This window comes from Staurois parvus, unplaced genomic scaffold (assembly GCF_062004578.1).
Source record: "Staurois parvus isolate SC_StPar_1 unplaced genomic scaffold, SC_StPar_1.0 ptg000080l, whole genome shotgun sequence".
NCBI lineage: Eukaryota > Metazoa > Chordata > Amphibia > Anura > Ranidae > Staurois > Staurois parvus.
The window spans coordinates 3,258,828-3,285,496 of record NW_028317876.1 but is presented as its reverse complement, the minus strand read 5'-3'; the positions used below and the strand labels follow the sequence as shown (position 1 = coordinate 3,285,496).

General features: G+C 42.2%; 1 long non-coding RNA gene across 1 annotated transcript in view; it reads right to left on the bottom strand.

The window, feature by feature from the left end:
* LOC149469149 (uncharacterized) overlaps positions 1-26,394 on the bottom strand; it is a 35,514-nt gene extending 9,120 nt beyond the window's left edge. The window contains exon 1 of the long non-coding RNA XR_016311635.1: positions 26,209-26,394. This is a non-coding gene — a long non-coding RNA (uncharacterized LOC149469149). The remainder of the gene's footprint in view (positions 1-26,208) is intronic.
* Between the last annotated feature and the right edge of the window lie 275 nt (positions 26,395-26,669).

Genomic DNA, 26,669 nt, shown 5'->3' with positions numbered 1-26,669 from the left:
ACCTCAACATAATTGCAAATCTATGGATAGACCTTAAAAGAGCAGTGCGTGACAGACAGCCCAGAAATCTCAAAAAACTGGAAGACTTTTGTAAGGAAGAATGGGCAAAGATACCTCAAACAAGAATTGAAAGACTCTTGGCTGGCTACAAAAAGCGTTTACAAGCTGTGATACTTGCCAAAGGGGGCAGTACAAGATATTAACTCTGCAGGGTGCCCAAACTTTTGCAGACGCCATTTTTTTGTTTTCTGTTATTTTGAAAGTGTAAATGATGGAAATAAAATCTAACTTTTGTTGACATATTATAAGAATGTCTAATCTGTAATTTGATGCCTTTTGGAGATTTTTCCATCTTTCCTTGGCTTCTTTATGCACATTAATACAAATTTGTAGCTGGGGTGCCCAAACTTTCGATCCCCACTGCATATAACTTCAGGTATGGGTTTGGTAGAAATTGGCTAGTGTCAGGACAATACCCAAGCACCTGAATAGGCAGCAAATGGAAAGAGACAAGTCAAGTTTCACCTTGCAAAAACAACTAGACTGTATTATCTGAGAGACAATGTCCACAAATTTTGTACAGCAGCTGAGCCCCACTTTGTCCAAGCTATTTGCACTACAACTCCTGCAATTTATTCTAGTGAGAATTTCCAGCCTTATTTTGCCCCAGAGTGGGATTCCCCACTTTTTTTAGTTGTTTTTGCATATGTTTTTTTTATTTTTATTTCTGTGTGTATTTTTTTTATTTTTTTATTTTTTTGTATTGATGCAGGGGTTGGGCTGCACACAGCAGAGGCCAGGTACATCTGCAACTTCTTAAGTTTGCAGCATTATCTCACTCCTTCCAGGCACTCAGCAGCCAGTTGTACTTTTTTAAATACATTTATATATTTCATTTGGGTCAGGGCAATGGATTCATAGCTGCTCCAGAAGAATACAAATTACCATAGGCTGCCTGCCATTGCACAATGCAGGGGGATGCACAGATAGAAGCAAATGGACAAGGGAACTTCTGTGGTCAGGAGGAATAGCAGCAAAGGTTAATTGTAGAATCATATGCCCAAAGGCTGCCATCCTTCCCTAATGCAGTACCATCTGAAAAAAAATCAATGAAAGGCAACCGTAAAAGGAGCAAAGAAGAGGTAGAGGTGCTTTCACATGGGGGTAGTAGTTAGCAAGCCTTGGTAATATGACTTCTTACTTCTTCTCTTCAAGCTCCTCTATCATCTGCTCTTCCATGTTTGCTACTTCCTTCTCCTCCACTTACTCCTTCACCTCTTCCTTCCCCAACTTCTACTCCCTGATTTAAGTGGTTGTGTTGAACATAGCTCCACCCTCTGAGGAAGCCCTTGTTGGACGTAATGCGCAAGGGGTGGAGCTTCATAAAAATTCTGTCATCCCACTAGCACCCTTCGAGCTGTGGATATCTGCAGTTTACCATTGCCTTCAAGCTGGCAAACTCAGCTGTCAGCTTCTTGATGTTGGGCAGATGAGTATTACAGCTTTTTGGATGGACAGTTCTTCCTCTTAATGTCATCTCTATTGTACTATTTTGTAAGTGGTTTTATGAGTGCTGGGAGATATTTTTGAATAAAACAGGCAGCATTATTTTTTGGTGTTGGTTTTGTCAGTTATATGTGAGCTTAGAGCAGTTTAAGGTTTTCCTTTTTTAACCCTTGATGCGTTGATCCGGTATGATGTCTGAATAAAAATATGGAGAATTATCTGCATTTCCATTAATGCCCTGTTAGACCTCCTATAACATTAGAGGTATATATTGGAGGTAAGCTTTTGTGCTGGTATTTGGTGGAAGGAGTGAAATTTGTGTCCTTGGAAACACAGAACATGTGTTTGAATTAAAGAGTAGCACAAGTTTCTATCTGGTACTTTTGAGTGTGGCGAATTGCACTTATACCTTTTCTGTATTATTTTATTCATTTTAAGCATTTTGATGTTGTTTATTTATTTGAGGCACAATATATTTGAATCACAGTATTTAGTTATTTTTTATTACATGGTTATTTGTGTTACACCTTTAAGTGAGGGATTCACAGATATTATTAAGTGCATATATGTAGAAAGCGCTGCACGTTTTTCTTTTTTATTTGCATAATAGGAGTGAGAAACACTTTCTTAGTGCTGGAAAGCTTCTCAAAAATGTACTCTTTTTATATTATAGTAGTTGCACAGGAATTTTTTTTTCTTCTTCTACTTTTCCCTACACTTATGTGATTATGGCTGGATGAGAGCCTCTGGCAAAATAGAGTTATATATGGGGAAAATGGGCTTGGCATCATATATGGTGACTAATTTATAAAATCAGCTGCTTGGTATTTGATCTGGGTGGTCACTGTTATCACAATTTTGTTTAATGTATCTTCATTTTTGTAAAAATATTTTTTTTTCACGGATTTAATTTTTAAAAAATATTCTTTCCCATAAGGCTGTCTCTGCCTCAATCAACACACATCCAGTGACAACAATGCAAAATTGGCTTAAAAAATGGCAGCTGGAAAGGGGGACTCAACTGAAAATTTTAAGGCCACCACATTTGATGGCAGATTCATTCTATTCACTTTTGGTCCTTGTTGGACTCTTCTTGTGAGTCTTCCTCCAAGTAAAAAAGGGCAAAGACAGGGAGCAGTGCAAATTAAGCTTACAATTCTATGGACATAGGCTGTCTGCCATTCCTAGAGTTAAACCTTGCAAAACAAAGTAAAACTTTCCAACATCATTTCCAGTAATAACCTTTCATAGCAGGTTTTTGCTGAAGCGAAAAAAAAAAAAAAATATCCCTGATCCCCCACATGTCTAATGCTCAATTGCCAGCTTGGCACTTCAACGTCTTCAATACCTTCTGATGAAAACTGCCTCCTTCTTCCTTTCATGGCCTTGGCATTTCCACATTAACATTTGCCCACCAAAATCACTATTTATGTATATTTTAAAAATATTATTTAGAGATTTACTTTTTTATAATTTTCAGTTTTCTTTATTTTTTTCCTGATAAGGCTGTTTATTCCTTGGTCAAGCAAACACAGGCAGGGATGCAAGATTGTAACTAAAATGCTTACCAGTGATTATATCCATGGACTACTGAGTGTCAAGAATGCACTAGATGCTGGGGGTGACCCAATATACACTTGAGGTACTAGCCTGTCCCACTGCATGTAGCATGTCAGGGAGTGCACAGTGGGTGGGAGTTGTGACCGAGAAGCTGACGTTTAGTGATTTTTAATGAAACACAAAGGATCACAGAGAAATAGTAAACACCCAATGCAGATGTTACTGATAACAATACATTTATTTTCTATACATGTAGCTAAGAAAAGACCAAACTTTTTTGGGGGGTATAAAGACATATGTCAGGGGATTGCCATATTCACATCAGCTTGGGTGAGGATGTGCAGTGTTTTTTTTTTTCAAAGGATGCAAAGAGGTGCAACAAAACAAAGGCAGCCCTTTAATGGACTGTCAGGAATAACTGTCTGATGTACATCAATCACCCCAAGCTTATAATCGAAAAAAAAAGGCAAAATAACCCAATAAATTGAAAAGGTAACCAGTGTTTCTACAATTGTCAGTTGTTGCAGATCGATATTGGTCTTCATTTCAACATTCATACATTTATCCCTCCTTTTGAACTTGAGCAATTTCTATATTTCCATTATGGACTTTTACATCTGGTGTTAACTTTGTCATCACTTAACCTCTTCACGTCGGCCGAACGCAAATGTGCAGCCTCCCGGCATCTGGGCCTAGACACTGAGCGGCCGCACATTTGCATTCTATTAAAAAAAAACATATGTGCTGAGAGCGCGAGCCCTGCGTGCTCCCAGTACACATGTCCGGTACTCACGGAGAGGTCCCGATCTTCTCTTTCAATCGGGACATTTCCCGATCATGTGACCGCCGTGACAGCGTGTCACGGCGGTCACATGGCCCTAAACCCCGCCTCGCCTCTCGGCTTCTGGAACCCTTAAAGGGCCGGGAGGCGCTGGCACCAAGGGGTTAAGAGAACAAACTAAAATTAGATTCATGGAGAAAGTAAGATTTCTTTTAGCAAGATTATATTGCAAGAAAGATTTTGATTTCTGTATAAAAAAAGCATAAAAGCCAACACAGTTTTTTTCTTTTTTAGATTTTTTTTCTATTTTATATGAATGAAATAGTAATACAGTACATTGTTATACTGTATTGCTCAATGATACTTGTAGATTATCTCCAATTGTCTTTTTACACAGAAGCAGCAGCATTTTGAAAATATCTCATGCTATGTAATACAAAGCAATTCCTAGCTATCTTTTTAAAAGTCTTTAATTGCTGATAATAGTAGCAGGTGAATAATGACAGGGCTCAAAGAGTAGAATATAGGAGATATACAATAAAAGCTTTGTTGAGGGTTTTCAAGGTGTATCTCATATACTCAAGGTCCTCGAGTGGCTAAATTTCACTTTAGTACTGGTGTTTATTATTTTCTGTAATTTAATTGCCAAGCTGTTGCAACCTGCTGTCCAATAAGACTACCCCAATAGCCAACAAGGGCACTGTCACTGAAATGGGAAATGGAAGTCAGTGGAACATAACTATGAATCAACGTAAGTCAGATCGCAGTAACAGCAAAGTACAGTATTTTCCGCTCCATAAAACGCACCTGACCATAAGACGCACCTAGGTTTTAGAGGCAGAAAACAGGAAAAAAAAATTCTGAACTAATGGACTGCAGACATAGTACAGGAGATGACCAGAGACTGTGGACAGCACAGGGATGACCAGAGACTGCAGACAGCACAGGGATGACCAGAGACTGCGGACAGTACAGGGATGACCAGAGACTGCGGACAGTACAGGAGATGACTGCTGACCTTTGGGGAGGGGGGGGAGCGGGTACCTGAATTTGACAGGTACCCGCTCTTACTTCCGCGGAGTTGTTCTTTGATCTTACCTGTTCCTCTATCCAGCCGCGCGCTGTCTTCCCGGCTTCTGTAGTGTCGGCGCTCGGCATGACAGCCGGGTGCCCAGTGCGCATGAGCGAGAAGCACTTGCGCTTTGTGATTGGTCCGGCGGCTTCTGGGATCTGTCATGTGTCCCAGGTACCGCCTTACCATTCACAAAAAGCACCGCTTCTTGAGCATGCGCACTTGGCACCCGGCTGTCAAGCCCAGAGCCCACACTACAGAAGCCGGGATTCTAACATTTTTCCCCCTTTTTTTGGGGGAAAAAAGTGCGTCTTATGGAGCGAAAAATACGGTAGTTATTTTAGAGCTGATTCACACATGTACAGTGTGGATTGTAGCTCAGGTTTCACAGCTAATTGACACAATAGCTGTTCACTGGTTCAGGACAGGATCAGCTCAGGATTTTATTCTGTTCACACATGTCAGATTTAGAAACGGTTCCCATAGAAGTCAATAGTCTGTAATCCGCACCTGAACTGAACTGCACTGCTCAGAACTCGTACATAATTCCTTTTTAATTCGCACTGAATCTGCACCAGAATTTTTGAACAGGCACCTTAGGAAGCAATGTTATTTCACATTTCATGCGAATCTGCATATATGTGAATGGGCACTAAAGGTGTCCGTTTTTTGAGTGTGACTTTTATATTAAAGAGGTAAGTAATCAATACATCTTATTTAGCAAAGCATACAGCAAAAACTTTATCTGTGAAATATAATGCATTATTCTATTCCTTCCAATGTCTGTAAAGAAACTGTATAATTAACAGCACACTGACTCTGCTTTAAAATATACACACTCCATTGAATGGACTTTCCTGGTAATGGAAACTTTTCAAAACCCCATAAGGTGTTAATACAGCAATCAGTATAGCAGCAGCAGTGTCATCTGGGAATAATGGCAAGAAATCATGCTTTGTTTCGTCCCCAGCATCATTTCTTCATGCTAATCAAGAAGAGAGCATAGCAGTAGGTATATAAAGATATCTTGACGACCGTTCAGTCAAGCAACTCACGTCATGGTATACAAATTATTGTGATGAAGTCTTGCTGTTGATTGGCCTTGATTAAGTGAGGTTACATCTGCATGAAGGCACAGTAACTATTCAACATTAAATCTTTACGTGGAAGTAAATCAGATGATGTTGTAAGCACCAGTTTATACACACAGCTTTTAATTTATAACACACTCTAAAACCTTCTACAGTACAAACCACAGAAATAAGAGAAAATGTGGAGTGTCAAGATTTAGATTGATCAGAAATTTAAATGCACTAATTTAAAAAAATAATTGCCTGAATGAAATAAAAATAAAACTAGATGTTTCAGTATACAATGATATTTCATACTGAATTTAAGAGTTTCACTATAAAAATCACTTGGTAGGAGAGTTATAGAGGTGGAATGTTTGAATGTGATATTCAAAAGCTACTCTCCCAAAGAGAAAAGAGGATATCATGCTTGGCGATATTGTTATTGGAATGATTTCTACAACATATAGTACCCAATGTATATGCAGTTATGAGCTGAATGTAGTGCTATCCAGTACTTCTGAGCCACAGTGATATTGCCCACCCATGTTTTAGTTATGTCATTCATGAATACAATAATTGTTATATACTAATTGGATCTATGTAAAGTCATATGCGTGCATTTTCCAAACAAATGTTTTAATTTTTTTTTGTTCCATCAAAACAATGGATTAATCAGATGGAAAAGTCTTTTCTGTTCTCTATGATTTTCGGTTAACATGGTTCCTGGGTACTAACTTTTCCCAACTGCATGGCTAGCCTCCACTAATTGTGATCCTTATATGCACTGAAAGTATCAAGAACATCTGTGCATCCCCATGCAGGTAAACATTGCCTCACATGTGTGTACGCATTGATACGCCCCACATGAATGGGATCTTACTCACCACCACAATATATATATTCACCAGCAGACCACAGATCTTCAAAATAAAACTGAACATTTTTTATGGCAGAAAGATCACATCACAAACAGAGAAGTGCAATGTTCTGGAGCCATGCAGGACTTCTTCGTCAAGCATGCAATGAGTGCATACAATTGTGCAAAGTATTTAAATAAACCTCCACCAATCAGAAACAACCAGAAGAGACCCCTCCCATTACCTAACCTCTCATGATGTCATAAGTTTCACTCAAATGGTAAAGTAAACATGCAAAAGTTATAGAGCAAACATATCGCTCAAACAAAATAGTGGTTACTGCTGCCATAATCCTATGTGTCTGCCTATCATGGCACCAGGGGCGGACTGACCATTTGGAAACTCAGGTACTGCCCGAGGGCCCGGGGTCAGTAGTGGGCCCCATGAGATGCCCCTGGTACCTTTTTCATAGGCTTTTTTGAGTTTGGGCAAGGACACAGGGGCCCCATGATCCCCTATTGCCCGGGGGCCCCATGAGTTGTCAGTCCACCCCTGCATGGCACTATTTACTGGCACTACCTACTAGCCACCAAGGCAGTCTCGTTGGACCTTGGAATGCCAGTTGACAGGGTTTAGTCCCAAAGTCAGCCTTCTGTGGCCAATAAAGGTAACAGCAGTGATGTTGTGATGTCTGCCCTTTTAACTGCTAACCTATTGCAGAAATACTGCTACACGGTTGCGCAAAATCACTTATATATATGTGGTTTTGCATCTCTGGGTAGGGGGCATGCGTGCCCTACCCATGCTGCCATTTGAGGCTGCAGCTATCAATCACCGGTTCCCGGCTGGTGATTACTTGCTGGTGCTCGGTGGTTGCCAATGATCTCCGACGGGGAGGAGAACTGTTTGTAAACAAAACAGTTCTCCTCCCTGTCAGCTTGTGCACACTGCTTTGCATGGCTGTGCACAGCACAGCCATACAAAGCAGTGTGCTTACAGTGAGGCACAAACACATGGCCCCATAGTAAAACACACCCAGCACATAAGATCGCCCCTGATGTTAACCCCTTCCTGCCGGTGCCATTAGTACAGTGTCAGTGTTTTTTTTTTTTAACACAGATCACTGTATTGGTGTCACTGGGGATGTCAGTTTCCCCCAGTGTCAGAATGCCCGCCGCAGTTCCGCTATAAGTCGCTGCCATTATTATTAAAAAAATAAAAAAATTCCAGTATATATACCACCATTTGTAAACGCTATAACGTTTACGTAAACCAATTAATTTACACGCATTGGGATTTTTTTTTAGCAAAGACATGTAGCAGAATACATTTTGGCCTAAATTTATGATGAAATATGATTTTTAAAATTTTTTTACTGGATGTGTTTAATAGCAAAAAGTAAAAAATATTGTTTTTTTCTCAAAATTGTCAGTATTTTCTTTTATAGCGCAAAAAACAAAAAACTGCACTGGCGATCAAATACCACGGAAAGAAAGCACAATTCATGTGGAAAAAAAGGACATAAATATCCGCATGACCGCGCAATTGTCAGTTGAAATAACGCAAAGCCGTAATGCAAAAAATGCCCTGGTCAGGAAGGGGGGTAAATCCTCAGGAGGGCAAAGGGCTTGTTCACACTGTGGTGACATGTGGTGGCTTTCTGTGTGTTGCGGTAAAATGCTACACCTGCATTGGGTGGGAGGAGTAGTGGGGAAGTATAAAGCAAGCTAGGAGCCGGAGAGCAATGTCTTTGATAGCGCCCTGGAGGAGGGGCGAAACGCATTGATGTATTTCTGGTTCCGGTGGAGGCGTTGTGATGTCATGTCCGGAGAGTGAAGTGCACGCTGGTTTGCGGTGCTCCGGAGCCAGTTCCTGCCTTTCTGAAGGGAGATTGTTTTTCACCTGCTGTCAGCTCACTTCCTAAGGAGCAATTTGTATGAAGTTGATCTGCCATTATAAGCTATGCTGTTAGCTTCAGAGGCTTATTTACAAAAGTGTGATTATATATTTTACCATGTGAATGCATTATGGGCAACAATATTAATTAATAAATAGTCTATATAGTATTGCACTATTTGTGTTTTTTTGTTTCTTTCCACTTTTATCTATACGTGGGTATCGTCAAGTACAGACACATCTGGGGAGGATGCACCCCATCTTTTTAGCTTGTTTGACTCTTTAGCCATACCAGCTAAGAGTCCACTCCATTTGGTGAGTGCAGATTAGATTGTCAATCACGGATGGTGTGGGCACTTTGAAGATTTGTTTGAGCACTATTTCGGGATTGGAGCACAGTTTTTATTTTTTACTTGGGACTTTCTTTTAGACTTTCGTTATATACATATATAATTTGTATTTTTTTTTTCATATGTTATATATTTTTTGCTCTGTGTGGTGTTTACATATATATTTTTGATTGTTTTTTTTCCATTCATGAGCAGCAGAATTTATATTTAGATTATACACATATATTTGTTTTTGGCACAGGTTTATTTTAATTTATTACCTGCATTTATGTAGCGTGAACATAGAAAATGATCCCTAAAATTTTAAAATTCAATAGAGGTCCATTTAAACATTTCTTATATACCCTTAAACAGTAAATTCAATAAGCTATTTGTTGACTATCTATTCAGTTGTGTTTGCTAAATGTTATTCTACATTTCCACATTTCTATTATTTTGAAGACTTTTTCCCACCTAAAATCTCTAGAAGTTTGCAATTTAATTTTAGATCAGTTTTATGTGGGTATTCAGCATGAGGTAGTGCAATTGGATTGAGCAGAGGTCAGTGTTTTTTAAAAATAACTTTTTTTATGTTTTAGATAGATTGCAGATAGAATGTAACTTCTTACAGACTTTCAGGCTTGTATAGCCATGTCCATGTTGGGGAGATTTTTTTCCTTTTTTCCAGTGAGGTAAGAATACTAATGTTACAACATAACTGGACCCTGAAGAGTTGACTAATGTGAGAAGACTGGTTGTCTTAAAACTAAAATGAGAACAATTGGATGGGACTGAAAACATCTGTTAATTTCTATGGGGTTGTAGGATGTAAGGAAAAATAAATTAGAACATTTTTTTTTACCATGATCTTTCATGGCATGCAGAAGAATCAACTGGATTTATTGAAAAACTCTACTGAATAAAAGTTTACATGTGGATTGGAAAGTAAAAGAAAACCTGCTTGGAATACTACCAAATATAAGTAAAAAAGAAGCAGAGTCCAAATGTACATAGAAAATGTGCGAAGGGATGATGATGTTTTGACCATGTGGTTGTTGTGATGAGGGAATTAGTATGAGAATAAAGCGTATTGCATTTTTTTCCTGAAAACATACATGTGGGCAGCACAGTGGCTTAGTGCTTCTGCCTAGCAGCAATAGGGTATTCAATTTGAATTCCAACAATGGCGCTTCCTGCCTGGAGTTACCATGTGCTCCTTGTGACTGCATGGGTTTCCTCTGGGTACTCCAGGTTCCTCCCACACTTGAAAGACATGCTGGTTATTTGCATTCTGTATAAATTGGCCTTAGTATGTGTGTATCTATAAATGTGAGTTAGGGACCTTAGATTGTCCTTGCGTGTAGGGACTGGTGTGAAAGCACAATACATACAGTATATGTAAAGCACTGTGTAAAATGTCAGCACTATGTAAGCACCTGTCATACATAAAGTTGTCCAGTCTGCAGAATAATACAATTCATGCATTAAGATTATGTAATTCAAGCACCTGTCAGATCTTAAAACAGCAGTTGGGAAAAGGAACCCTTCCAATCTGAGAGCCCTGGAGCAGTTGGCGAGAGAAGAATGGTCCACAATTCCAGTAGAGAGGTGGAAGAAACTCATTGATGGTTACAGGAAGCGATTCATTTCAGTTATTTTCTCCAAGGGGTGTGTTACCAAATATTAAACTGAGGGTGCCAACAATTGTGTCCAATCCATTTTCAGGGTATTGCGTGGAATGTGTCAGATTTGTTTTTTTGTTTCTCCATTTTTTTGTGTCATATCAATACTAACAAAAGAAGTAAACATGAGAATGCCCTAACCATTTGTAATTGCAACAATTTTCTGGGCGAAGTGGTGCATTATCTGACAGAATGCAGGGGTGCCAATGTTTTTGGCCATGATTGTTCATTTTTGATGTATTTAAATTTTCCCTTCTTTACAATCTCTGAATTGTCACTCTGATCAGATTTCTGTTACTTTTTTCATTCTGAGTTGGTTTTGTGTTGTCTTTCTAGGTTTCTTGTACCAATCATGCTCACAAAGTACAGGTAAACATTTATGACCTTCTGGCTTGTGTGACATGGGGAGGTGTTTAGTAGATGTATTTTCACATCAGTCAGGAACTATTGTATACCCTGTTTCCCTAAAAATAAGACCTAATACTATTTTTGGGAATTGCTAAAGTATAAGACCTACCCTAAAAATAAGACCAAGTTGTGATCAGGGCTTGTTTTCAGCCAGAATGTGGCAGAACGCTGTTCCGTCATCTCCGTCACTGGCCTTGTGCACACCAATATCTACTGTCCCTTATAAACACAGAAGCGCGGCTTTTGTGTTTGCAACTGACAGTCCCTCTTGTAAGTGACGGCACCATCCACTCCCACAGAACCTCCCTACCTCTGTACTCACTGTGGGACAGGGAAGGAACAGATATCTGCGGGCGCAATGTGTAGTGTGTTTAGGGGTGGGGCATCTCCTTCTGCAACCTAATGCATGGAAGCCGATGCCCCAGGGGTGATCGCGGGCAGGAAGAGGCGGAGCAGTGAGTGAGTGCGCTTGGTGCACTGTGTGGGAAGATAGAACCCGAAATGGAAGATACTATAGAGAGGGGCCAGCTGCTGACAGCTGTGTTTTGCAATGCTAGCTAACCATATGAGGGCAGTGAAGGGGGAGGGGGGGATGTGCAAAGGTGAGCTGCAGTCAGGTGTTGCGGAGGTAAATTGACAGGTGAGTTGCAGACAGGGTGCATAGGTGAGCTGAGTTGCAACCCACCTCTGCACGCCCCAGCCACATCTCAGCTCTGCACCCCCCAGAGGCGTAGCTAGGATATTTTGCGCCCGGGGAAGAACGGCCACCTCATGACACCCCCCCTCTTTCATATGGTCCCTGTAGACACCCCCCTGTCACATTGCCCCCCTCATCCATGGCACTACTCACCCGGCTCGGCTCTCCCCTCGTCCCCTCCGGCACATGCCAGGCTCACTGCCCTCCTCTCCGCTCCTCTCCCGGCCGGCTCCTCTCTCCTCTCATAACTCACTGTGGATGGCAGACGTATCAGATGACACGTCTGCTGCAGCCACTGCAGTGATCTTGTGACCTCATTTTGGCTCCCCTGTACCTTGGCGCCCGGGTACATATGTACCCCCCTGCTCCCCCCAGCTACGCCTCTGGCACCCCCTGGCCAAAGCTTGCCTCTGCATCGACTGACTGCAACTCACCCCCCAGGGGCGGACTGACAACTCATGGGGCCCCCGGGCAATAGGGGATCATGGGGCCCCTGTGTCCTTGCCCAAACTCAAAAAAGCCTATGAAAAAGGTACCAGGGGTATCTCATGGGGCCCCCTACTGACCCCAAGCCCTCGGGCAGTGCCTGAGTTCCAAATGGTCAGTCCACCCCTGTATGTGGCTCATCTCTGCACCCTGCCTGAAACTCACCTGTCAATTCACCTCTGCATCACCTGTCCGCAACTCACCCCTACACCCTGTCTATGGCTCATCTCTGCACCCTGTCTGAAACTTATCTGTCAATTCACCTTTGCATCCCCTATCTACAACTCACCCCTGCACTCTGTCTGTGGCTCATTTCTGCATCCTGTCTGAAACTCACCTGTCAATTCACTTTTGAATCCCCTGTCTACAACTCACCCCTACATCCTGTCTGTGGCTCATCTCTGCACCCTGTCTGAAACTCACCTGTCAATTCACCTTTGCATCCCCTGTCTACAACTCACCCCTACACCCTGTCTGTGGCTCATTTCTGCACCCTGTCTGAAACTCACCTGTCAAGTCACCTCTGCAACACCTGACTGCAAGTCACAACTGTCATCAGACAGCCCTCTCTATAGTAATCCTAATCCACAACTGCCTGCAGCTTTCCTCTGCACCCCCTGCCCACACCTGTGCATTAAAAAAAAAAGACCTACCCCAAAATATAAGACAGTGGCTTATTTTCAGGAAAACACAGTATTTAAGGGCCTGGTAGCCCATGTTTATTAAAAAAGGCAAAAAAAGCCAAAGTCCACCATAAGCTTTCCCACACAGTGGTTCTTCTCCAACCAAAATCCAAATTAAAAATACCGAACCACCTGACTCTCTCTGGTCAGCAGTTCCTCTGCTTGTATGGTCTCATAGACCACTGGCTACTCCATGCACACAGCCTAAGCTTCTTGAATGCACACAGTCTCAAGCCCTTTAGCATACACAGAGTCTGTGTCATGTACCTGATAGGAGACTGAAATGATGAGGTCGACCTCACTTGTGTCACTAGCCCTGACCCCACTGGAGGTGGAACAGAGGGTGTCTAGGGACCAGGGGGACAAGAGCGCCCATAGATGTTGTTTGTGGCTCTTGCGGTTGGAGATCTTGGAAGACTGATGAACCTCCGATTCAGGTACAGTAGTAATATGCAGAGCTGGTATGGTAGATCGCCAGGTGTGCACCAGAGCAAGGCAGGAAGCTGGGATGGGAGACAGGAGCAGTGTCAAAGGAATAGCCAGGGTCATCAATGGGCGGACAGCGAGGTACCAAATGAGAAGCAAGCCAAAGTCAGGAGCAGAGCTGAAGACAGGAACCAGTATCAAGCAGGAGAGTAATCAGAGTCAGGTCAGGAACAAGCCGGGTCAGCAACAAGGAAATCACACAGGAAAGAGCAGGAAACGGGGAACAGCTGAAGACCAGTCAGCACTCAGCACAGACAGAGGCACCTTTTAAATAGTTCATCTGGCACCAATCTTTGGCATGTGTGTGCACGTGCGCGATTGCGCATTTCTGTGCGCATGCGCACGTCTATTTGCCAGCCATCTCACAAGGAATTCCCTTACTGTCTATCTCCACCCAGAGACACACTCTCTGGCAGCTACTTCATCTGTCCCTCCACTTCACATTCAGCTCTCAGCTGACCATCATTATAAGGGCTGTGTGCACCTGGGCCCACACTCTGCTAGTTGTCCAAAAATCCCAGACACTGGGATGGAGATTCCATCCCACCCAGGACTCTTTGGAATCTCCAAACTATGGAGCCCCATTCAGAAATAGCAAATTCCAGAGAAATCTGCAAAATCAGTTTTCTCTGCTCAAAATGAATGCTCCGGAGTTCTGTACTCAGCAAATGTGCAAACCCTGTGTCCATTTCCTAACCAGCCTCGCACTGTTACACTTGGTATAGTTTACTTCTTCAAACCAGATGGCTTTGCCAGAGAAAACTGTCAGACACAGTTATATGTATTTTTGCTTTCTGCAAGCATAAAAGTTTGCAAAGATTAAAACAGTAGCAGTTTGTGGGCTCCGGGCATTTAAATGACCAAACTGCAGTAACGTCACTTCCACTCATGAACACTGAGGTCACGGCCACACCACAGAGCTCTGAAGGGATGGCATGAGTATGCCTTGTCTATCGTCTGAGGATGCTTTTGTTACCCTGAGATGCTTGTGAATATATTTCAATGAAGTAAATTGGTGTTTTTAACGTTATTACTCTGTAGTTCTTTGTATTTTCCTCTGAATCATACTGCAGAAAATTGTGCTTTCTGGACATCCAGCAGAGGACCTGGTAGACATGGAGGTTGTTACCATACCTTGGTGTGATTCATATTTGGTGTGTCCTCCGCTAGAGATCTCTTTCATTTCATTTTCACACAGGATTCTAGACTGGCCCCCTAATGGAGCCCTGAAATATTATTTTGGGAGTGGACTTTCATTTTCACACAAGATTGTTTAAATTGACCCCCTAGTGGAGCCATGTATATCCCTTAGGGTGGGGGTCGGCAACCTGTCGATTGCGGGCAGGTGACAGGTAGACTGTGAACAGGTCCCTCTCCCCCCCTTTCCATAGCCTCCTCCACTGCTACTGTCATCCTCAGTGCACAGCAGAGAGCAGAAGACAGCATGGCTCAGGAAGAAGGATGGGGGAAGAAGCTGGCCAAATTAACTTTTCATATTAACAAGCTGGTAATTGGTTCATTTGGCCAGCTCCTCCTCTTGCCCTCTGTCCTGAGCTGTACTGTCTTCCGTTCTCTGCTGGGCACTGAGGATGTCAGCAGCAGCGGAGGAGGCTGGGGGACAGAGGGGAGCATTGCTGGGGGGAGGGGACCAGAGGTCACTGCTATGGGGGAAAGGGGGATCAGAGGATACTACTGGGGGGGAGGTGATGTCCAGAGGAAACTGCTAAGGACAGGGCCACCCCCATAGCAGTTTTCTCTACTGCCCTTCATATCACACCCCCCACACACTGTAGTGTCCTCTGCCCCCCCTAGCAGTGACCTCTGGCCCTCTCCCCCCAGCAATGTCCTCTGCTCCCCTTTAAACCATAGCAGTGACTTCTACCCCCCTCCCCCTCCCTTTCCTCCCATGGAGAGGTATTTTAGAAATCTGAATCCCCTACAATTGGCTATCAGGATTTTTCTGCCTCTCCCACCCTGCCTGGCACCCAGCATATGGCTGCTTAGACAGGCACCTTAGGGAACCGGGGTAGCTGAGGGGCAGAAAAATCCCAATCCCCAGCCAATTGCAGCCAATAAATCCTCTTTATTGTCCTCCTGGAGCAGCTGAAAGCTAGCATCTCCTCCTTGCCCGCCCACCAGCGTAAAGCTGCTGCAGGAGGAAAATCCAGGGGATCGGTTCTAGTAAATGCCCTCCCCCCCGCTGCCCTCTTGTCCCTCCTTTTTTTCTGCTGCCTGGCCCTCCCTCCAAGTGCTCCCCTTTCAATAGGGCTCCTAAAGAAGTTGTTCAGGTAGATCTCCACCTCTCAAAGTTTGCCTACCCCTGCCCTAGTGGATTGAGATAGAACAGCAGGCCGGGACATAAAGCTAACGGTCAGAAATGCACGGGACAAGGATTACTGAGCATGTGCAAAACGCAATTAAATAGTCCTGGGTAGCATAATTCTTGTGTTTCGGTTCCCAGCAATTACAGTTCCAGCCTGTCCCGGCTGCTTGATACAAAAGAGCAGGCCCAGGACTTTATTCTAATTTTCCAACCATGACAACAGGATTACTTCGCCTGTCACTAAATAGTCCCATTTCAGTCACCTGTCCCAGCTGAATCAATGGGGCCCGGTGAAGGTTTTTGTAGTGACTGCAGACCACAGTGCCCCTCACTGTCCCCAGGCCCCTGCTGCTGAACTGGCAGAACAAGCCTGATTGGCCATACAGCCTTAGGGCTCATTCACATATGTGTTGCCCTATGATGAATGATCCATTCTTAGATCGCTCTTCAGAGGGTGTTTGACACTACTGTTCCTGAACACTGCACTCTGTACGCTTTGCACTCATGATCCGTACACGCTATGCGTTACCCACTGCACTCTGTAGGTTACCCACTCCTGACACGAATAGACCCTCCACAGCAGCCAGCATCATTAGACCCCATCTCAACAGTAGAACCACCCCCAGCAACAACAGATTTCCCACCAGCAAGAACATACCCCCCCACCCCCACTCAGCAACAAGAGATTCCTGAAAAGCCAGCAGCAATATACCCCACATGCAACAGTAGATCACCCCAGTAGCAATAAGGTCCCTCAGCAGTTAGTAACAATAGACTCCACCCAGTAACACTAGAAGCTTCAGCAGCCAGTCAGCAACAATAGATCCCACAGAAGCAAACAACAATAAACCACCTAGCAGTAGACCCTCAGCAACAATAAATCCCTCATCAGCAACAATAGAACCCCCACACAACATTAGATCATCCCAGTAGCAATATGTTCCCCAGCAGTCAGCATTAATAGACCCCAGCCCAGTGACCATAGATATTCCAGCAGCCAGCCAGCAACAATAGATCTCCCAGCAGCCAGAATCAATAAAGCCTCCAACAGTAGATCCCCAAGAAACAAAATATCTCCCAACCCCCTTCCCAGCAACAACAGATTCGATAAGAGCCAGAAACAATAGACCCTCCCCATGCAACAGTAGATCACCCCAGTAGCAAAAAGGTCCCCCAGCAGTCAGCAACAATAGACCCCACCCCAGTAACATTAGATCCTCCAGCAGCCAGTCAACAACAATAGATCCCAAAGCAGCAAACAACAATGAATCCCCAACAGTAGACCCCTCCCAGCAACAACAAGTCTCCCATCAGCAACAACATAACCCCCATGCAACAGTAGATCATCCCAGTAGCAGTCTCCCAGAAGTCAGCAACAATAGACCGCACCCCAATGACAACAGGTCTTTTAGCAGCCAGCTAGCAACAATAGACCCCCCAGCAGCCAGCATACAGTAGACCCTCAAGAAACAAAAAAACTCCCACCAGCAAGAATAATCCCCCCACCAACAATAGACTTCCCCCTTCCCTGTAACAGTAGATTCCCCCGTAACAATAAATCCCTCATCAGCAACACTACACCTGCCCAGCAACAACAGATCCCCCAGTACACCCTAGTCCCCCTTACCTGTACCAGTGCTGGAGATGCCAGAAGTGTGTACCTCCGTGTTCCCACTTAAAAAAGCCCTGAATACACACATGGCCTTTGAAACTTCATTTATGGCTCCTGCCATGCACTATTAGGCTGCACACCCACTAATAGGTATGGGGATCTTTCTGCCTTTTAGCTGAACTAATGTGCTATAGCAAGGGTGGAAATACTCTTTGCTGGCAGAGCGTTGGACAGCTGGGATGCTCCTAAATGCAGAATGCAGCTATCCGGGTCTCCAGGGGGTCTAACATGCCTCTTGCAATTTGCTTGACTGCATTACAGTAATAGAATGGCTTTAACTGAGCTTAAGGGCCAGTTCACACTACATGCGTTTCAGTTGCTTTTTTTTTGCATCCAAAACGCATAGAAAGTAGGTTATATGGTTGTCAATGTCATAGTTCACATCATTGTTTGCAGTTCCAGTGTGTTCCAGTTTCAGAAAGAAAAGTGGAACATGCTGCATTTTTTCTACACAGAACTGTACTGGAACGTGGTAAAACGCACTGGAATACGCATTTCCCTATTTAAATTGAAGAAAAAGAGAGGGGGGAAAATTAACTGGAATGCATAAAAAAATGCACTGGAACATGTGAAAAAAACACCAGAACGCATAAAAAAAGCATCAAAACGCACCGGAACACAAAAAAAAGCATAAAAATGCACTAAAAGGCGTCAAAAACGTGCATGCAAAAACGCATCCGGAATGCATCTATACTGAGTTTCTATACTGTGAACTGGCCTGCAGTCCAGTGCGTTTTTTTTTTGCATCAGTCTTTTCAATGTATTCCAATGGCCCTAGTTCACACTAGTGCAGTCAGTTCCAGTCAATTTCTGGAGCAGAAAAAAAATAGAACATGCTGCATTTTTTCTGCACAGAACCATACTGGAACATAACAAACTGCAGCAAAACTGCACTGGAACTGCATGTGGTGTGAACTGTAAGCAAAAACATATCCAGAATGCATCCGGAGTGCATTTTTGTAGTGTGAACTGGCCCTAAATAATTTTTTGTATAATGTTTTTGTAGTAAAATAATTCCTGTACAAGACAATAGAAAAAAAAATCCAGCACTCAATACATTTAGAATAGTCAGCACATAAATAAAAAGTTAAAAAAAACCCAAAAATAACAAAAAAAACAGGATTTTGTTGTAAATCTCTTATATTTATACATATATGCAAAAGAAAGCCTGTTTACAGCAATCTTGCAGATCAAGCTGTTGCTGCTCATCCAGGCAAGACTAGCCGGTCAAAGATGCTGCTGGAAAAAGCTTGACTACATTACAGTGCACGGAACCCCATATAGAAGCAGCTCCAGGAGCTCTGCTCAGTTTCATCTTGCCCCTTGCACTGTCAACACCTGTTTTCAGCTGCTCTTCAAAGTGATTGCTTTTCACAGCGATATCTTTGATTGATTTCTTATATCAATCAATTACGCTTTACAGTGATTTTTTTGATTGATTTTATCTATCAATCAATTGTTTTTTACAGCGATTTCTTTGATTGATTTCTTATATCCTCACCACATTAGACCAATAATGTGGACTGTACTGAAATCAGTCTTCTACATCACCCTTCTGTCTCTGGAGAAAAGTCAGTACATAAATGAAGATCAATTCGCACAGCTCCCACAGCCAGGTCAGGATTCTGGTGACATTTATCTGCTGAGGCTAAGGAGACCTGAAAATAACCGTTTTTTTTTCTAAGTCTAGTTTTGGTCATGTGACTATTTTCCAAATCCCATTAAACTCAGTGGGGGACACATATTAGGTGAATTAGCAGCAGGATTAGCCTTAAATCAGGCTGGTTCTCCTTTAGCAAAGCCTCTGCCATGGATTTATAGACCTGTGCGGCTGTATTCCTGGGCAGCCAAGTGCTATGGTTTACAAAGGTCACATTTATTATTGAAAATAAGACCATTTGTCACTCAAGAGATGCATAATCAAGAAGTGACCAGTGTGACAGGATGGATAAATGTCCCTCTATGGTAAATGCTGCACAATGTGCGTCAGTATTGGGCTAGTTATAAAAAAGAAAAAAAGAAAAAAGATAATATAGGAAAAACTCTGTACTGTATATTTAGACCTAGAACCAAAACAGCTGCCCAAAAACAAATAAATACATAAATTAAGTTATTAATTATATAAATAAAACCTTACAAACAGTGAATAGCATTAAAAGAGACACATAGGTGCCAATTAATTAAATAAAAAAAATATGTATGTATGTATGTATTGTTTATTACAAATTAAATTAATATTTTTTAAATTTTTAATTAATCAAATCTTTTTTTTTTGTTTTTAATAATTTAAACAGAATCTGCAAAATTGGCTTGCAATAAAATAAGTTCCAATAATAGTGACGATGAGGGGGGAATAAATAATGAGTGTTGCAGACATAAAGCCTGGCCCATACTTCAAAACTGAGAAAGTGGAACAGATCATGCTCCTAATTATCAAAAGGGGGGGGGGGGGTGAAAGTCCCTTTGTTAATAAGAAGCGATCTGCTTGAGCAGGCCATATATTATACAATTTTTTTCCTTCCACCATGGGTAGAAAGAAAGATAATTGCTTGAATCACCCCATTAACACTGACTGCCGCTCCCCCACGGTGCTAATGTGTTGTGCCTTCCCTGCTAGCAGAACACAATGATCGCTGCTGTAGCCACTGGTAGTGGTCACATGAAAAGAATCAGACAGGCTGGTTGTACTGAAGTCAATCGATGTGACAACTTCAACATCATCAGCCTGCCCTTAGATGGATTGAATCTTGGCTAGTCCCTGCTGAGCTGGCTGAGATTCGGCCTCTGTGTATAGGGATCATGTTAATTACAATCAGATATCCAATGTTCTAACAGGAATATCATTGTGTTCAATAGCTGTTGTCCATAGCAGCCATCAATTCAAAGTAATATAGACAATCTGCAGTTTCAATTTCGGTCCAAATTGTCCCCATTACCATTACAGAAGCCCTGCTAGGTTAAGAAAAGTACAATCCAGTACATCCCACCCCTGAAAACTTAGCTGTGGTCAGTTGTCGCCATCAGCAGTCCACCCGTTGGTTTGTGTGAAATTTATAGCATCTACAATCTATGGTATATATATTGGAATTTACATAGCTTTTACATTCTGACTGCCTATCACATTTCTTGATGTGCTAAAATGTCAGGGCAGTACACTCCCCCCCCCCAAATAACCCCTTTTTGGAAAGTAGACACCCCAAGGATTTTGCAGAGAGGCATGTTGAGTCCAAGGAACATTTTATTTTTTTGCCACAAATTTTTTGAATATGCCAATTTTTATTTTTTTTACACATAGTTGTCACTTTAATGATATATTGCTCATGCATGCCATAGGTATATGTGGAATACCACCCCAAAACACATTCTTCAACTTCTCCTGAGTATGGGGATCACACATGTGAGACACTTGTTGGCAGCCTAGCTGCATACAAGCCCCCAAAATCCAATGACCACCTCAGGCTTTCAAAGGGCATATTTCCTCATATCACTTTCCCACTACCTATCACAGTTTTGGAGGCTCTAAAATGCCAGGATAGTACAAACAACCCCCCCCCCCAAATTACCCCCTTTTTGGAAAGTAGACACCCCAAGGAATTTAATAAGAGGCATGGTGAGTATTTTACAGATATCTTTTTTGTTACATGGTTTTGAAAAAGAAAAAAAGAAAAGAAAAAATAAATTTATTGTTTTCTTTCTTCGTTTTCCAAAAACATGGCAACAAATGAGATCTGCAAAACACTCACCATGCCTCTTAGCAAATACCTTGGAGTGTCTATAAACTATGAATTCCAATGTTGTACCGCGCTCCAATATTATCAACCTTTAGTGATTAAGTGAATCTCTTAATTTACCACCTATAATCCAATCATTTCTTACATCTATAATACTTAAATATACAATTGATATATATATATATATATATATATAAATTAAATCATATTGTAAATATAAAAAATAAATCTGTATCAAAAAATTAGATGTGAGTAAACTGAAAATTAATAAAAAATTAATTAATAAAAAGTGAAAAATAAAAATATCAATTATATATAAATAAAAAGAAAAAAATTCAACAGAAAAAAATTAAACAGAAAAAAACCTTGGAGTGTCTATTTTCCAAAACGGGGTCATTTGGAGGGGTTGCTTCTACTATCCTGGCATTTCAGGGCCTACATTAGAAGCCTATGCCACACATCACCCATCAGCCCCAAACATTATATATATATTTTTAAAGCAGAGTCCCTAGAGAATAAAATGGTGGGTGTTGAAATTTTTTACGTCACACAGTATTTGCGCAGCGATTTTTTAAACGCAAATGTTTTGGGAAAAATACACTTTTTAGAATTATAATGCACAAAAACACAATATATTGCCCAATTGTTTGATAGGATATAAAAGATGATGTTATGCTGAGTAAATTGATACCAAACATGACATGCTTTAAAATTATGCATGCCCGTGCAATGACATCAAAGTATATATAGTATATTTTTATTATCGATAGGCAATGCTTTAAAAGCCTTTACAGATCACCAATTTATATTTACACAGGAGGTCTAGTGCTAGAATTACTGCCCTCGACTGACATTTGCGGCAATACCTCAAATGCATGGTGCAACCACTGTTTACATACTGGCAACGCTTGCGAACCTGCGCGCACAGGAAGGCAAGGGTGCTTTTTTTTTTTTAGTTATTTTGATTTTTTTTATTTATTTTTACACTGTCCCTTTCATTTTCTTTAATCACTTTTAATGATATCACAGGGAAGGCAAATATCCCCTATAACTTCAATGGGCATTGTCATATAGTCTTTTTTGAGAAATCTGGGGTCTATCAGACTCTAGATATCTCCTCTGCCCTTACATTATCTAATCTCACCAAGATCGGTATGATCACATGCTTTCCCAATTTACAAATGATGCTGTTTATATCCTGCGAAGCTGCAGTGATGAAATGCTCATAACTTCCGGTCTCTTAGACTATAGAGATGATTGGAGGCATTCTGGTGTCTGATCAGCTCTATGGTCAGTAAGTGGAACTGTCAGCTGCATTCTGATTCCCCTGTGGGACAGGAGAACCCAAGAAAACTGTGAAAGGCAGTAGGAGGGTGTGTTCCTTTCCGCTGCTTGTAAAAACAATTCAGCGGCTATTTGGCCAATCGGATTGCTTTTACATGAAAGCAGACCGCCAGCTGAAAAAAGGATACCATGTCTGTAGCTGCAGGCATCATCCCGGTATAACCACTCAAAATCCAGCGATGTACTAGTTCATTGCTGGTCCATATTGGGCATATATGTAACAGCAGAGAACAAGGGCATACGATGAACTGGCTCCGTGGATCAACATGACCGCAAATCATTCTTTTCTGTAATGCCCATGTTGAGGGTTAGGCCCAAAGAGTTTTGAATTCAGAAACCGTGATAGGTTTCCATGCGAATTGCCTGGAAAGAGCTGAATTTGGGTGGGCGGCCATGTATTGTTGTGCATATAAATTGCTTTGGCCCACAATCAATTGATACAAATCTTCTGTGAAAAACAGTGGAGGGGCTAAACGCTAGTGCTAGCAGCAAACGGGATTGATCCTGCTAACACTGCGTTTTCAGGGACACTATACAAAGGAAGCACTAGTATAGTTCTGTACATGATCAATATATTGATCCATACAAACACTACACTAGTAATGGCAGTGATCAGTGGCATATAGCGTGAGTGTGATAGTGTGCAGGCAATCTAATGCTAGCTGACCCTGGCTGGGAGGGGTGATAACTAACCCTGACGTTATCTGATGTCGCTAGTGGCAGGAATACAGTGATCAGTGAAAAATTCTATATACTGACACTGTGCTAATGGCACTGGTTGGGTGATAGGGTGATCAAAAGGTTAAAAGGGGCGAACAAAGGGTTAATAGGGGCGAACAAAGGGTTAATAGGGGCGATCAAAGGGTTAAATGTGCTAATCTAACGTGTGTGTAAAATGTAGTGCTTTTACTCAGTGCCGTGTTCTCACTTCTCTCCCTGGACCGACTGGTGCAGCGGAGGTGAGGGGGGCGCAGGCGTGTTTACACCTAAAAATAGGAAGCGACGCCAGATTACGCCACTTTGCTAATAGCTGCTGCTCGCGGGTAAGCGGTTGGCAAGTAGGTAAAAAAATTAAAAATCTTTAAAAAATTTTAAAAAACAATTCCCAAAATGTTTTTTTTTTACATTTTTTAAATTATTACTTTTTAAATACTTTTATCAGTAACATTGTACTACTGTTACTTCCCATAGCCTCCTCCGCTGCTGCTGTCATCCTCAGTGCACAGCGGAGAGCGGAAGGCAGCACAGCTCAGGACAGAGGACAGGAGGAGGATCTGGCCAAATGAACTTTTCATATTAACAATCTGGTAATTGGTTGCTAGGACCAACCTTATATAATAAAAGGTATTAAAATTTGGTCAGCTCCTCCTCCTCCCATCCTCCATCATGAGTTGTGCTGTCTTCCACTCTCTGCTGTGCACTGAGGATGACAGCAGCAGTGGAGGAGGCTGGGGGAAATGGGGGGAGAAGACATTGCTGGGGGGGGCAGGAGTCACTTCCTTGGGGGAAAGGGGGGGCAGAGGACACTACTGGGGGGGAGGAGGTGATGTGTGGAAGAAACTGCTATGGACAGAGCCACCCCCATAGCAGTGTCCTCTACTGCCCTTCATATCACACCCCCCTACAGTAGTGTCCTCTGCCCCCCCCTTCCCCCATAGCAGTGAACTTTGGCCCCCTCCCCCCCCAGCAGTGTCCTCTGCCGCTCTTTCAACCATAGCAGTGACCTCTAGCCCCCCATTAACAAGCTGGTAATTGGTTGCTAGGACCGACCTTATATAATAAAAGGTATTAAAATTTGGTCAGCTCCTCCTCCTCCCATCCTCCGTCGTGAGTTGTGCTGTCTTCCGCTCTCTGCTGTGCACTGAGGATGACAGCAGCAGTGGAGGAGGCTGGGGGAAATAGGGGGAGAAGACATTGCTGGGGGGGGGGGGCAGGAGTCACTTCCTTGGGGGAAAGGGGGGGCAGAGGACACTACTGGGGGGGAGGAGGTGATATGTGGAGGAAACTGCTATGGACAGAACCACCCCCATAGCAGTGTGTCAGGGCTCCGGGTATGACCAGAGGTATGTGAACTGACGCAGGGAAACGCAGGCTTCCACTGCCCTACTGACTGATCCCATCTACTGCTCTACTGACTGACAACAACCTCTGCCCTACTGACACCATCCACTGGTCTACTGACTGAGAACAACCTATATATTCATGAGTTTGCATTTCCGGGTGGGGTGTACGTGTGCCTACTGCCTTACCTGTGACATCATAGGCGGCTACAGATGTCGATCATCGGGTCCCGGCCAGAGATTTTCCGCTGGCACCCGGCACCCCGTGATTGCTGAGAAACAGTGACAGGGGAGAGACCTGTGTGTAAACAACACAGGTCTCTCTCCTGCAAGCAATAACATGCTGCTATCTATTTCTCTGCACAGTGGAGAAATAGACAGCAGCATGTTTCCCTGGTAAAACACACACAGCACATACAGTAAAACAGAACACAGTTAAACCTTTGATCACCCCAGATGTTAACCCTTTCCTGCCCGGTGTCATTAGTACAGTGTCAGTGCTTTTTATAAGCACTGATCACTGTATTAGTGTCATTGGGATGTCTGTGGCAGTTAGTCAGTTCCCCCTCAGCATCAGAATGCTCACCACAGTCCCGCTATAAGTCGCTGATCGCTGCCATTATTAGTATTAAATAAAAAAAAATTTCCAGTATATACCGCCATTTGTAGACGCTATAACTTTCACGTAAACCAATTAATTTACACGTATTGGGATTATTTTTTAGCAAAGACATGTAGCAGAATACATTTTGGCCTACATTTATGATGAAATCTAATTTTTAAATTTTTTTTACTGGATATATTTTATAGAAAAATGTAAAAAATATTTTTTTTTTATAAATTGTCAGTATTTTTTTGTTTATAGAACAACAGAATAAAAACCGCACAGGTGATCACATACCACCAAAAGAAAGCTCTATTTGTGGGAAAAAAATATAAATTTATGTACAGCGTTGCATTACTGTGCAATTGTCAGTTAAAGTAACACAGCGCCATATTGCAAAAAATGGCCTGGTCAGGAAGGGGGGTAATTCCTCTGGAGGGCAAGTGGTTAAAGGAAACCATCAGTTACGATAAAAATTGTTAGTTAATTAACATTCATAGGTTATGCACTTTGACTCTACAGTATCTATATTAATTTTCTGAGTTGCACATTGTATATGTTAAGGTTATTAATCATCTGTTTCCAGTAGATGTGCAGGCTCCCCGTTTAGCACTGGCTGGCGAAGTGAAGTGTCATGATTGGATTAAATACATTTTTTGCATATATAGTTACCTGCTCACAATATAGAAGGACATTGTATATAGCACACCATGCACTAAGCATGATCACGTTTTATTAGAGACCTCATCAAGTTTTCTATTGCCACCATGGATTTCCAATTGCTCTTTGAGACCAGCTAATGCACACAAATCTAATTGCTCATATAAAATAGGACAAATACAGTAGCTAGCTAAACAAATATAGCAACTAACCCAATTTATAACTAGCTTTTAGTAAGGTGGAAATGAAGGGCTTATACTTAAAACAAACAAGGCAACGTGTTTCTCAGCACACTTACCAACTAGCCAGAAAAAACAGTTTGTGTTTGTAGCGCTCCCCACAGGAGCCCCTTGGTCGATTGGGTTCTCTGTTCTGCGTTGACGCTGAGAACAACCTCATCTCCACTGACACACCAGGTTAAGCAAATGGACACTGCACTGCTACTGGGAACATATACAGTATAGATACCCTGCACACAACTAAGGTTCAGTATCAAAAAGCAAATATCAGAATGGTTAGTGCTAGATGAACCCAATATATAGTCACGGGTTGCAGTAAATAGCAATATGCATTTAAATGAATAAGTAAAGGATTAGGTCAATCACAGTTCACTAGTCAATATGTTTCACTGGGCTATAGCAACATAGATCGCAGTTCTATGCAGTTAAGTTAGAGTAAACTTGGTAGTTCACTAAATCAGCAATAAGTAATGGGATTAGAAAACAGTAACCGCAATGATAATCAATAGTGCAATAACTC